The following is a 15165-nucleotide window of genomic DNA, read 5'->3' on the forward strand; positions in this document are numbered from 1 at the left end:
AGTCATTTAGCTTGGTAACATTCTCCCCAGGTGGTTGTCTGGGCTCCCAAAGAAGCCCATTCTACTTGTGGATGCCTCTGTTAGGCAAATCTAACATGTTAAACCAAAATCTGGTTCCTTGTATTTCTCCAGTTAGGGCCAATCAGAATGTGTACTGCCTCTGCAGGTATGAATTGCTTTCGCAGTGTGTTGTCTCTGAATAGTCCCTTCTAGAGGCTAATAATCCCTAGTCCTTGGGATATTCTTTTTTAGTTTTTAATTCAACAAATATTTTTTCATCCAAGCATTCTAAGTGTAGAATGCAGTAGTGAATCCTTGCAAACACTGTACTGTGAAGTTATCTCTATATCGTAAGTGAGGAAACAAAAAATTGAGGTTGAAGTGATTGTCAGGTTCACACAACTGGTAAGAAGTTTATTGGATATCAGAACCAAGTCTTTCTAGCTCCAAAAGTCATGCTTTTGACCACTACCCTTTGCTGCTGTGGGTCTTGCCAAGAAAAATCTTGTAGCCATCAGTAAGGCCTGGAGCAGATAGCTCAAAGAGAAAACTGACCTAAAGAATGGCCTTCTAGCCATGAGATTCTGGGCTGCCAAATGAATTTGGAATCTCCCTGGGCTCTACCAGGAAGCTCCAAATCAGGAAGATTCTTGGCAGTCACAGATTTAAATTTGTGGTTTAAACAATTCACTAAGGACCCTAGAGGCCCATGAAAAATATGGAGCGCTTCACGAATTTGAATGTCATCCTTGTTCAGGGGCCGTGTTACTGCACTCTGTGTTCCAATTTTAGTATATGTGCTGCTGAAGCAAGCACTAGGGTGTTCTTTCACATTGTAATTTTGAATACTTAGTCACACTGGTCCATCAACTCTTGGTTGTTCTAGTTCTTCGGTAATTCTTAAATGATGGTCTCCAGAACAAAATACAACGTCCATATATGGTTACAGTGGTGACTAGAGCTTAGCTATTGCTTTTCTAATTCTAAGGTCTTATATGCTTCTTTTAATATACACAGCTCTATTTTGAAGCTGTTTTTCCTTTTTGCAGTTTGACTTATTTTTCATATCATCTTTGATTTTCACCTGGTGAAAATCATACAATTTAATTCAGAGCAGTTGAAAATTTTGTAGATAGTGCTTTAAAAATATAGATGCTCAGTAATTTTGAGAATGTTAGAAGACTTTTCTAGTGAACTTTTTGTTTTGTCTTTAAAAAAAATTCCCAGCTCAAAATAATAGAAATTTCAGCCTCTGAAATTGTAATAAAGAATCTCTCAGAAAATCAGAAGTGATGATATGGATTGGTCTGGGTCTGTAGGGCCCTAAGAGGAAGAAATTCTTGTTAGCAATTTACTTATTTTCCAGATAGTAAGATAGCAAATGTTGCTTTTCCACCATATTTGTGATTTTATGATCTTCTTAGATGTCACATAATTTTTAAAAAAATAATATTCTGAAGAGCTGGCACTTCTGTTTAAACTGTTAGAAAAGTTTGATCCTACAGTGCAAAGTCGTAATCTGGAAAGCAGTATTTGACATTTGAATATTGCTGTCCTGGTTTGGGGGTGAATTTTTTTAGTTTAAGAGAAATTCCCAGATTTAATTTCTGAGCTAGAGTCTTAATCAGTTGTTGACAATTTAATTTGAACTTAAACTTTCTTTTTAGCAAAAATCAGTACCAGGGAATTAATTCATTCCCTAGCTTACTTGGGAAAGATGTTTTTAGAAAGCTTTACTACCACTATTTCTAGAGGCCCTCTGTTGGTACCTTCTGGTACTGCTGAGAGTATTTAATGAAATTGCTAATTCTGCATTGTACTAGTGATTCTTACTGGCTGCAGTGTATTTTAAACATAATTTTCTTGGTTAACCCTAATAATAATCCCAAAGTCTTATTTTTAATTACCAATCTGGTTTTGGAGCTAATTTTTAACAAATGTTGGCACAAATTCTGAACTTTTGCAGAGACCCTGTGGTTGGTAAATAACTTCAGGATTTTTATTTTGGTCAATAAGGTTGTTTTGGTTTTAAATAACAGAAAGTAGACAATGTGCTGTGAAAACCTAATTTTTTTTTTTTTTTTTTTTTTTTTGCGGTACGCGGTTCTCTCACTGTTGTGGCCTCTCCCGTTGCGGAGCACAGGCTCCGGACACGCAGGCTCAGCGGCCACGGCTCACGGGCCCAGCCTCTCCGCGGCATGTGGGATCTTCCCGGACCAGGGCACGAACCCATGTCCCCTGCATCGGCTGGCGGACTCTCAACCACTGCGCTACCAGGGAAGCCCTGAAAACCTAATTTAATTTAAATGTGCCCGTCTTTCTAAAGGTGGTAGATATAGTGATTTTCCAAAGACTCATTCATTATTCCCTTGCCTTTTTAGAATACTACTCACGACAACATGAACAAATAATAAAGCATTTTGATAGTGTGCTCTAAACAGTAATGTACTTGAAAACTAATTTCAAGGATAACAGTATTTTCAATGTTAATTGAAATGGCCTTGGTATGTTCTGGGGGTCACTTCCAATATTAAGATTTTGGAGAATCCAGCTTAGGCCTTTAAAGGTAGATAAATTCAGTCAACTTAGTTTGAATTTTTAGATTTAGGTTGGAGGGATAATGAAAGATATCCTCACAGGTCTTTATCCCCCCTCTGGGCGTGTGTGTATGTTTGTACGTATGTATGAGTGTATGTGTACATGTACACAATTGCCACACACATGGTGTAAGCTTGATGGAGAGTTGGATAGTCCATTTCTTTGCCACTAGTTCTGCACTCTTTTTCCAAGAAAGTCACTTTATTATTTTGATATTTTGAAAGATTATTTGGGTGCCCTTAAGGTCTGATGCTGAACATTTATTTATACATAGTTGGTGGTACACTGTTTATGAGTATTTAATATCTATTAAAAATTCATTATCATATAGGTAGGCCTCCTATGACCTAATTTTTAAAAAAAATAATGGAAAGTTCATTAACTGTCTAGAGTAGTGGCCTCCAAATTATTTTGCTCACCCACACCTTTTAGTGTATCTCTAATGTTTTTATATTTTATGTATTTTAATATTTTATATAATTGTTCCTGTATATTATGTATCTCATATAACACAAAAATAGATATGAAAGGGATGAATAAAAAATATAAATGAAAGTTATGATGTTTTCTTTCCATGACTCATTGATTGTCTTGTATACACGCTGGGGTGCATGTATCCTGTATTTAGGCCAAAATTAAAAGTCAGGATAATTTCCCTCTAAAGAATTTTTGGATAATATGGAAATCATTTGTACTTGTCTGAGAAATATGACACTAGTACAATATAAGAACAAATTTTACAGTAGAACTGTCCAGTTTTGAGGTAGGCTGCCTTGGGGTGATCAGGCAAAGGCTGGAGAACCACACATCATGCATGTTGTAGGAAAAATCCACGACTCCAATCGAGAGTTGGACGAAACGACTTCTGATATTTCTTCTAAGATTCTGGGACTACAGATAGGAATTCATAGGTTGAGCACTTAAATTTAAAACACTGCGGGGAAGTTAGGCTGTGAATGAAGATCTGGCTCAGGAGTATGCTAGGAAGTAGTTGAACTTCATCCAAACCTCTGCTCAGCTCTTCTGCTGTCACCTTTAGAAATCTGAAGTTTTCTGATTCTCAGGCCACCTCTACGTAGGAAAAAATATTAAGGTTTCTTTCAAGCCTATAGCCTGACTAAATGGGAGAGTAAATATATAAACTACAAGGGATTCCAACAATGGACTTTATCATTCACTCTGCTTCATTATATCAAAGAGAGAGAAATGAAAACAAGTTTAGAATAGATGAGCAAATATTTTAAAGTGTATAGTATCACAGATAGCTTAGTAAATATGTTTCGATTTGTTAAATTCCGTGTAGCATATATAAGTACTATTTCATTAAAGTTAGTCTGTTCTGCGGTAGAACTTGAACAGCTTCATCTTTTAAACCTCAAAACTCTGTCACCTTAAAAACAAAAACCATAGCTTCTCCATAAACTCCCTTTTTTGTTTTCTGTGAGGGGATGGTTGGTTTGTGAAATCCAACTAACCAGGGTAAGTCAGCAGTAAACCTACAACTAAGTCTTCACTATACATATCTTGATTTGAGTATTGTGAATGTGACTTCAGTGCTATAGAGTACCTGCTGAAGTTTTTCTGTTGTGGTGGTGGTTTTCTTCTTTTCTGGTTTATATAATACCCTGTTCTCTCTCATTGCTAACACAGAGGCAAAAGCCCTTCTGCACCAGTGAATCTAAAAGTGATACTGGAATCACCAACACTTGAGATTTTTTTTTTCGTAATGGCTGATCCTGTATTTATTGAGAAGATTTGCATCTCAACTGCACTTTTCTCTTAACAATGTAAAAATCACGAAATGAATGAAAGGCCGTAAGAGTGAAAGAGAGCCTTAATTCTGATCTATTTATTTCTGAGCATTTCTTTATAAGAAGTTTAATAGTGGACTAGTGCTTCAGAGGAACTGAAGATTGGTATAACCTCCCCCATATGGATGCTCTGTGGAAAATGTTTTCTAGGACTTTACCAAAATAGAGGCTTATTAGAACATATACAATCTTAGGGAGCATACTCTTGGTTTATTAGTAAAAGTCTCCTGTTAGGCAGTTATGCAAATGCACATTTAAATAACCACCGTAGGACTAGAATATCTTAAACATTGCTTTCTGGCTTAAGCTCACCACAGGCTTTCCAAAAACATTAGACTTGTTTTCAATGATTGTAGATGGTTCAGGTCACAACTGTACATTCTTCTAGCAAAAGAACAGGGTCCAAGTTTTCTACTCCTTGGAACTGTTGTCTGATGCAAGAATGCAAAACAGCTGAAGAAAATAATCTACCCCATTTTGTTACTGTTAAGTGCGATTGTTACGACTTAAAATGTTTCTTTGATAAGGTTTCTTCCATTTTCCATATTCCTTGGTTATCATACTTTGTCTTTACATGAATTGTGATGAGTTACACTGAACATAGAATCAAATTAAGTTTAAGTAGATAAATATGTGTGAGATTAATATATTCTTCCTAGGAATGTTTGCCCAGAGGGCCTTAGGGTATAAGGTGACCTTGCTTAAGTTTCTTTGCATAAAGATAGAATTCAGCCTATTTTCTAATTATCAGAAGTTTAGCTTTGTGAGAGTGGGAATAAAGGTTTATGATCTGATTATAGCTCAGGAGAATTTAGGCCACAGTATAAATTACCTGCCTTGGGTCTATCTACTAGTTTGTGATACGTATTCCTTGTTGTCTGCTTACAGTTCTGTCTCATTATCTTCTGTTGCATTAGGATACAGAGGTTTGTAGGTTGGTACAGAGATCAAGATAAGCTTGAGTTTTTTACATCTTTTTTTTTTTAAATCTTCATTGGAATATAATTGCTTTACAATGTTGTATTAGTTTCTGCTGTACAACAAAGTGAATCAGCTATATGTATACATATATCCCCATATCCCCTCCCTCTTGAGCCTCCCTCCCACCCTCCCTATCCCGCCCCTCTAGGTGGTCACAAAGTGTCAAGCTGATCTCCCTGTGCTATGTAGTAGCTTCCCACTAGCCATCCATTTTATATTTGATAGTGTGTATATGTCAGTGCTACTGTCTCCCTTTGTCCCAGCTTCCCTCTCTCCCCTCTGTTCTCTACATCTGCATCAAGTCTGTTCTCTACATCTGCATCTTTATTCCTGCCCTGCCACTAGGTTCATCAGTACCGTTTTTTTAAATTCCATATATGTGCATTAGCATACGGTAATTGTTTTTCTCTGTCTGACTTACTTCACTCTGTATGACAGACTCTAGGTCCCTCGACTTTTACATCTTGTTTTCATCATTATGAGGATTTGTGGCTCTAGTGTTTTACTAAATAAAATCAATTGAATAAAATAAATCAGTTTCCTCGTTTAGATGAGACACAGTTTGTCACATCCAGACTAACTTTACTGGGTAATTATTTTTTTACTTTTAGTGGGATTTACCTAAAAATGAGGTTTAAAAAAAATTAACTACCCTTGAAACTGGCAAAAAATCTTTGCAAAAGACATTGATGTTTGTATAAAGGAAAAAACATTCCTATGTGTTTCTCCTTTACTACTCATACAGAACACTTCACTGTTGGTTACCAAATGTGTGGGGTTTTCCCCCCCCCCCCCACACCAAGCAATTCTCTGCAGCACTAGCTGGGTGTCCTACAATTTAATGCGATTCTGACACTATCTGAGGATAGCATCAGATCCCACAAGTCAAGGGCTAAGTCCCACAAGGCTGCCTCCCATTCCCCTTTTGTCGCCAATCACAAATCCAGGTTGTCACCTGTGCTTCTGACCAGCTGGTTCCAGAACCTTCACATGACCCACTCCTTGGGTTTGATTAATTTACTAGAACGGATAAAAGAACTTGAGAAAATATTTTACTTACTATACTACAGCTTTATTACAAAAGGATGTAACTCAGGAACAGCCAGATGGAAGAGATGCATAAGGAAAGGTATGTGGGATGAGACTTAGAGCTTCCCTGCCCTCTCCCAGGACCTCCGTGTGTTCACCAACCTGGAAGCTCTCCAAATCCAGTGGTTCAGGGATTTTTATGGAAGCTTCATTACATAGGCATGATAGATTAAATCGTTGGCCTCTGGTGACTGAGTGTAATCTCTAGTCCCTCCTTCCTTCCCTGGGGTAGGGGTTGGGTTGGGTGGGATGGGATGGACTGAAATCACATGGTTTGGTTCCCCTGGTAACTAGCCGCCAGGTTACCTAGGGGCTTTATAAAAGTTACCTCATTAGCACAAATTCAGGTGTAGTTGAAAGGGGCTTGTTATGAATAATAAGACACCCATTTCACCTTTATACTCTGAAGCTATTTTAGGAACTGAGGATGAAACACCAAATATTATAACAAGACGCTCCCATTGCTTTTACCCTTAAGAATTCCAAGAGTCTTGGGAGCCATGATCTAGGAACCACAGACACAAGACATGTATTATAAATCACAATATCATATGTTCAATGTGAAAAATAACAAAAGCCATTCTTTTTTGTGTAATTTGAATGTTTTAATTATATATTTTTCTATAGATACTGTCTTTTATCTCTCTTCTTTAAGATTTGTACCCTTGTGATTTTTTTCTTCCTGTTAGTTTGCATCTCTTGTCATTTACTGTCTCTGGCTTCACAATTCAGTATTGTCCTAGTACCATTTTTTTGTGCTCTGGACGCGCAGGCTCAGTGGCCATGGCTCACGGGCCCAGCCGCTCCGCGGCATGTGGAATCTTCCCGGACCGGGGCACAAACCCGTGTCCCCTGCATCAGCAGGCGGACTCTCAACCACTGAGCCACCAGGGAAGCCCCCTAGTTACCATTTTTAAAATCACAGCTGGAAACACTGAAAAGCATTCTGATAAAGGAAGACTGAATTGTGACTTTAGGCCAACAATAAGCTAGAGGAACAAATGATGTTTAAAAAATTAATTTTATTTCAATATGTGTTTGTGTCTTTGGTCCTTCAGAGAATTGTTGAAACCAAGAATTTAAAAGTCACAGACTTCCGCTTTTCAACATAGAAGTATAAAATATTTTACTTGCTTGCGAATCTGCTATTTTACTTTTTTTTTTTTTTTGGCTGCTCCATGTAGCTTGTGGGATTTCAGTTCCCTGTCCAGGGATCGAACCCCGGGCCCTTGGTAGTGAGAGAGTAGAGTCCTAACCACTGGATCGCTAGGAAATTCCCTTACGTTTTTTTGTGAAGAAGTATCCATAGACTCATTTACTGCCATCTTTCAAGTTCTCAGAGCTCTCACAAACAAGTATTTTCTTCAGTATATCTAACCCAAGGAAAATTTATTTTAATTTTTATGTTTATCAAACAGCCATGCTGTACAAGGTTCTAATGACTGGAACTCTTGATCCTATTTCCTACTTTCCTCAGGCAACCATATTTAAACTTTTAAGTTTTTATTCTGGAATATGCGTAATTCTATTTTTTTCTATTTTAGATAACATCTGTTGATTTCCTATGATGAAGGTGATGATGTGGCTTATCTCTCCTGCTCACATCTTACTAAGATTTTAGTTAAATTTCAATATATTGTTTACATTGTGTCAATGTAAATTTTTTACACCTTAACCTTATAGTATATGATTACATTTCCCTTTTTATACAATTTTTTGTTGTCTGTGGAGTTAATTGCTTCGATTTTTATTGTTCTTTATAGCTGTAATTGGGTCATCTCCAGATTCTGTAAGAACTATAAATCTTCTCTCAATACTTTCAAAAGCATCATATGTTCTTCTGTTTTATCTTTTTCTTGGTGGTATAGCTCCTGGAGCCCTCACTTCTCCTGTAGTCTGAATTGATTGCTGTGTAAGACCACACACCTTTTGTCAGAATTCCTTCCTCTGTTAATAAAAGATCCCTGTTTCCTTGGTTTCATGTTGTTGTCTTTACTGACTTATTCCTTACTTTATATGAAGCACATTCTCCATGGAGCCTTATGAAAAAGGATGCATAGGAGATCATTTTTCAGAAATTATGCTCATTTCAGATTTTCTTTATTTTACTCTAATACTTAATTTAATACTTCATTGACTGGGTGTGGAATTTTAGGTTGGAAATAATTTCCCCTTAGAATTTTGTAAAGCATTGTGTCTTTATCTCCTAGCTGCTAGTATTACTAGCTTCTGGTGCCATACTGATTCGCAGTCCTCTGGGTAGCAGTTTTTAAAAGTCTTCTCTTTATCTCTGTTTTCCTGAAGTTTTACAGTGATGTGCCTTGGTGTGAGTCCTGGCATTTTTTGGTCTGTATACTGTGGGTCCTTTCAATCTGGACAACTCAAAGACTGGATCTAGAAACAGTAGTTTTAGAAAACTATCTTGCAATATTAATTTCTATTCCATCAAACCTCCCAAATTTGTTTTCACCACACCGCCCACTAACCTGCCAAGCATTTACCTGATGGGAGAAAAGCTGATTTTGTTTTAAATTTTTATTATATAATATTTTATTCATATAAAAATAAACTTAGGTACTATGACACACAAGACCTGTGAACCTACCACGTAACGTAAAGAACGGGAACATTAGGGCTTCCCTGGTGGCGCAGTGGTTGAGAGTCCGCCTGCCGATGCAGGGGACACGGGTTCATGCCCCGGTCCGGGAAGATCCCACATGCCGCGGAGCGGCTGGGCCCGTGAGCCATGGCCGCTGAGCCTGCGCGTCTGGAGCCTGTACTCCGCAATGGGAGAGGCCATAACAGGGAGAGGCCCGCGTACCGGAAAAAAAAGAATGGGAACATTAGAACATTACCATCACCATGTTCTTGGAACTGTATGGGATTCTCCCACTGTTGAAAAGTTTTTATTTCACTCACTTTACTTAAAAAAAAATATTTAATTACATATTGTATGTGACGCTGTTTAGTTATACTTGTTTTGGGGGCTTTATAAAATGATATTATAGCTTATGTAGTCTTCTGTGACTTGCTTTTTACACAGAAATATTTTTCTAAGTTTGATCCATGTTATTGCATACAGTTGTAGTTCATTTGTACTGTTTATTTAATTTTCTCCCCCATTTATCTTTTTCTTAGTCAGAGGTTGGATCTCCTGTTTTGTTTTGTTTCCTTATTTTCTGACTCTTTTGTATCCTGACTTCTGGGAAATTTCCTTAAAACTTATTTTCCAGTCCTTCCATTAAAATATTTCATTTCTATCATGTTTTAAATTTTTGAAGTGCTTTTCCTTTATGAAAACTTTTTTATAACAACCTATTTTTATAGGTTATGTTTTCTTTTGTGTTGAAGGTTTTTTTTTTTTTTTGCTTCCTATATAGTCTCTGTCTCTTCAGAGTTTCTTTCCCTTTTTCTTTTTTCCTGGGTGTTTTAGTCTCTGTCTTTTTTGTTACAGGCTTTTCTCAAGTATCTTTCTTGCCATGGCTTTGTCTTCATATTTGAGGGAGGCATTGAAATGTTGTGGGAAGCTCTCCTTTGTGAAAGGCTTGTAGGTTGGTGGTTTTTTGCTGTAGAGTAATTAGGCAGAGACCCATTTTATTGCAGACCTCTCCACTTGTCAGTATCTATAGGTCTTGTCTTCAGTTCTACAGTCACCTTTTCAAGAGAATCTTCAAACTTTTGCATTTGCTGGCGGATGAATGATGGTGGTGGTAATAGCTTGGCCGCCTTGTGGCTTAGTGCCTTCCGCTAGGAGGAAGAGGACTAAAATTCTCATTTATCAGTTTAATCCTTCTGTCCTTAGAATGGTACCTCATTCCAGCCCTCAGCTGTGTCTAGAGTCTCTCAGTCTAGAATCCTTCTCGTCCCTTGTTTCAGTCTTCCCCAGAAAATAAAACTCTGGACTGATCACCTTCCTGTGTGTTAGGAGAATGAGCTGCTGATCTAGATCTAAGTGTTCATTATAAATACTTATAACCAGTCCTGTTTTCAGGCCCAACCCAATGCCCTTGTTTTTGAGTAGCCCCTGATACTTCTAAGTCTTGACCTTTCTATACTTTTGGCATAAATAGGCTTGCTTCTTGTTGGTTTCCTCACACCACCCACTACCCTGCCAAGTACTTATCTGACTGGAGAAAACCCAAAAGCTGTCATTTATTACCGGACCATCGTTTTTTCACCTCCCAGAGAGTTTTATTGACATCTCTTATTTACTGTTGTCTCCTTTCAAGTTTGCTGTGCCTTTCTGGGTATATGCCTTTTGTTATTCAATTTTAGTAGAAAGCCAAGATAAATATGTTCAGTTCTTCATGCTTAATCCATGATTCCTTTCTAAGGAAGCTTTTATTACAACAGAAATGTGAGGGACTTTGATATAGAATTGCCCTCTAAAGTCGTCTTTGTCCTCAAAGTAGAAATCAGCAAAAATTTCATTTCTGCTGGTTGTGATCCAGGTTAGTCTATTTTTCAGCACATACAGAGCCTTTTGAAATATAGGGTCCCACTCTTGTAAAGTAGAAAAGGCTAGGATCCATTTGTTTCTTTCTGTAGCCACTTAAAAAATAGCATTCCTATAGCAATTTTGTAGTTATCTTCTGTCTCAGATTCTTTTTACTGGACAGCTAAACATAAAGTTCATTCTCTTTTCATTGACCTAGAGTGTCATAGACAGAATAATCTTTTTAAAATTTGAATTTGGGTATTAAAGTTTAGTTTTTGAAATCCTGATTTGGGTGAAGGAAATCTAGATTAAGTTTAACCAAACTGTGGTTTTTATTATGTTTTATACTTAAGTAGTACTTTGAGCCATATGAAATTACCAATAGTTGAGCAGTTCTAGCCTATAAAAATGGTAATTTTATGTGATTCAACATAACAAAGTTAAAAGATCTTAATAGTTTAGTTAACAGTCCTTTCTGTCCAATGTAGGAATTTGTTCTATAGCATTTTTGGAAATATTCCAGTAGGAGGAAAGGATGAGATGAAATGATAAGTAAGAGGAAGAGTTGAGGTCCCTATTCAGTATAACTGTACATCCAAGAGTTGCATCAGGGTTCCTATGGTGGTCTAGAAGCTCCACACTACTGAGGCTGGAGGCTATAAATTCCATGGAGTGCCAATTAGATACACGATGCCTGTGAATTTGGACACTAACACATACTACCTGAGTACCTGGCTGCCAGGCTACAAATCTGTAGAGGATTTCAGCAAGTATCAATTTAGCTGGAATAGTATCACTTAGTATTGTTTATTCTGTATACAGCCTTTATGTGTATTTCCTTAAGTTAGTTAAAAGTTGAACTTTAAAATGATAATATGACTGTCAGTGAGATTTAAAACATTGTAGAGATAAAATATACAATAGCAAAAAGGACTGGGGGAAGGATTGGTTTGTTTGGAAGGTGGTTAAGGTAGACTGTAACCCTATAATTTACAGGATTACCACTAAAAGGATAACACAAAAATGCATAAAAAATAATAGAAGAGATTAAATGGAATATTAAAAATACTTGAAGAGTAGAAAAGAAGAATAAAGAACACATGGGACAAATTTAAAACAAATAGCAAGATGGAAGTAAAAAGACAGAAAAAAGACCATGCAAACACTAACCAAAAGAAAGCTGTTGTTAAAGCTATGTTAATATCAGATAGGTTAGACATTAAGGCAGAAAGTATTGCTAAAGGTAAAGAACGACATTTTCATAGTGCTAAAATGGTCCTCTCAGTAGAAAGACATAACAATCCTAAGCAACCTTCTCTTGTTGTTTGGTTTGCTGACCATACATGTGTGGTGTTTGGGTCTTTTCTTTTCACGAGTGTTGTCATTTTTCACTGCTAGAGATGTTTCTGAAGTCTGTGAGGGAAGAGTTGTTGTTGCTTTGTGTCTGACTGTGATTGTGTTCATTTTAGCACATGCTCTGGGCGTTGTAAACGATTGTGTGGGGTACCACCTGAGAGAGCAAAGCCTCACAATTATAATTATTTCATTTAGTGTTGTAGTTACTTTTAATGTAATTATTGTCCTTTAAAACATGCCATGCATGAGAAATAGAATTTAGATGAGGACTAAAGAAGTGATGTTTCAAAGAATTCTTTTTTAACATTGTGTGATTATGAGTAATAAGGTACTATAAAGAACAAATCAGAAAGGAGAACCTGGATTCTTGTTAGTAAGCCTTTTTTTTTTTTTTTGGTATTAGGTCTTTAAAGCCTTGCAGTGATGTGTTATTGTCAAAAGTCTTCATTTCTATCTGGAGAGAATGTCCTGTTATTTAGAGAATATTCCATTTTTCTGGAAAAAGACATCTGTTGGTTGATCTTCATGCCTAAATGTAAGAAAAGGAGAGAGGTTTAAGGAAAGAGAAGTGCTGAATCAAAGAGCATACTTGGAAATAGACAGAAATACAATTAGTGTAACTTTAAAAAATTTGTGGTAAAAGCACATAACAAAATTTACTATTTAACTGTACAATTTAGTAGTGTTAAATATATTCACTTTGTTGTGAAATAGATCTGCAAACCATTTCATCTTGCAAATCTGAAAATCTATACCCATTTAAAAACTCTTCCTTTCTCCCCTCCCCTCAGCCACTGTATCCACAATTCTACTTTGTGTTTGAATTTGACTACTCTAGGTACCTCAGATAAGTGGAATCATACAGTATTTGTCTTTTTCTGACTGGCTTATTTCACTTAACATGATGTCCTCAAGGTTCATCCATCTTGTAGCATGTTACGGGATTTCCTTCCTTTTTAAAACTGAATAATACTCCCTTGTGTGTATAGACCACATTTTGTTTATCCATTTATCCGTTGGTTATTTGGTTTGCTTCCACCTCTTGGCTATTGTGAATAGTGCTGCTATGAACATGGGTGTACAAATAGCGTTTCGAGACCCTGCTTTCAATTCTTTTGCATATATACCCAGAAGTGGGATTGCTGGATCATATGGTAATTCTATTTTTAATTTTTTGAGGAACTGCCATATGAGTATTCCACAGCAGTTGCACTGTTTTGTATTTTACATCAGTATGCAAGGGTTCCAGTTTCTCCACGTCCTTGCGAACGCTTGTTTTCTGTTTTTTTTGTTGTTGTTAGTTGCCATCCTAACAGGTATGAGGCAATATCTCATTGTGGTTTTGATTTGCATTTCCCTGATGATTAGTGATGTTGAGCGACTTTTCATATGCTTGTTGGCTGTCTTTTGTCATCTTTGGAGAAATGTCAGTTTACATCCTTTGCCCATTTATTCATCAGTTTGATTTTTTTGTTGTTAAGTTGTATGAGTTCTTTATATATTTTGGATATTAAGCCCTTTTCAGATATATGACTTACAAATATTTTCTCCCATTCAGTAGGTTGTCTTTTCATTTTGTTGATGGTATCCTTTGCTTTGCAGAAGCTTATTAGTTTGATGTATTCCCACTTGCTTATTTGTTGCCTTTGCTTTTGGTGTCAAATCCAAAAAATCATTGCCAAGACTGATGTCAAGGAGCTTACTGCTTATGTTTTCTTCTAGGTGTTTCATGGTTTCAGGTCTTACATTCAAGTCTTTAATCCATTTTGGGTTAATTTTTGTGCTAGTGGTCCCGTTTTATTCTTTTGCATGTGACTGTCCAGTTTTTCCAATACCATGTATTGAAGTGACTGTTATGACAGTTATTTAAAATTCTTTGTCAGGCAACTCATAGATCTGTTTCTTTAGAGTCGGTTTCTGTAGTTTAATTTTGCTCCTTTAATTGGGCCCTACCTCCCTGTTTCTTTATATGCTTTGTGGGTTTTTGCTGGGGGCATTTGAAAAAAACAGTCACCTACCCCCTGCCTTTGCATACTGGATTCCTTCTAGGACCTCTCAAGCCTTTTCTGATCTTAGCTCCCCCTGGGATTTGCCTGCAGAACTGCAGCTGGTAAGGTGCTTTTTGCATCTTGTTTACAGTGTCTTGCAACTCTGGTTCCTATTCTCTTAGGGCTCTGAGTTACCTAAGACAGAAGCCAGTCCCTCAGGCAGTTCCCAGACCAGCCAGAATTGGATGTATTGTCTGTTTTGTTTGTGTTCCCAAGGGAAGAGCCTGGCATGAGGGGTTTCTTCCTGGTTGCTCCACATTATGCTCTGCAGGGGAAGCGGCATGAACGGGTATGCCAAACATCACAAAATTTCCTACCCCTTCCATTGGAATCTTGTGTTGGATTTACAATAGCCTAGGTGCTATAGCTTCTTAAGTGTTCTCTAGAGTTTTTGCAGTGGTTATTCTGGTCGGTCTGTTGTTGTTAACTCAGTGTCTCTGTAGGGGAAGGAGGGCCTGTATTTTCCTAGTCTGCCATTTTGCTGACATCACTCTCCCTAGTATCATTTTTTTGAAATATAAATCCTGCCAGATAATGTTTCTCTTTATAAGACATGTAGGTAAAAGCGAATCAAAAATGTAATATTTTGGACTTGAGTAAGGTAATTTGTCCTTTGTGAGGTTCATGTCTGTAAATGGAGAAGATGAAATCTAAAGCAGTGATATCCTATGTAATGTTTTATTTTGGAATAAAGAAATAAGGTAATCCTATCAGATAAGACCATGTTTTCTTTTATGGTTTTCAGGGCATTTGACAAATATTTAATTGAATGTTTACTGTGTGTAAGGTACTATGCAACTGGGATACAGAAAGTATGAGATGTAATCCTTCAAGGTGCTGATTT

General features: G+C 37.0%; 1 protein-coding gene and 1 non-coding gene across 6 annotated transcripts in view; one reads left to right on the forward strand and one right to left on the reverse strand.

Annotated features, from left to right (window-relative positions):
- TMCC1 (transmembrane and coiled-coil domain family 1) overlaps nt 1-15165 on the forward strand; it is a 159276-nt gene that overhangs the window by 23846 nt on the left and 120265 nt on the right. The window lies entirely within an intron of this gene.
- On the reverse strand, nt 713-816 carry LOC112407271 (U6 spliceosomal RNA). Its single transcript, XR_003004716.1, has one exon. It is a non-coding gene; the product is annotated as a U6 spliceosomal RNA (small nuclear RNA).

This window comes from Neophocaena asiaeorientalis, unplaced genomic scaffold (genome assembly GCF_003031525.2).
Source record: "Neophocaena asiaeorientalis asiaeorientalis breed wild unplaced genomic scaffold, Neophocaena_asiaeorientalis_V1.1 scaffold392, whole genome shotgun sequence".
In the NCBI taxonomy this organism is placed as follows: Eukaryota; Metazoa; Chordata; class Mammalia; order Artiodactyla; family Phocoenidae; genus Neophocaena; species Neophocaena asiaeorientalis.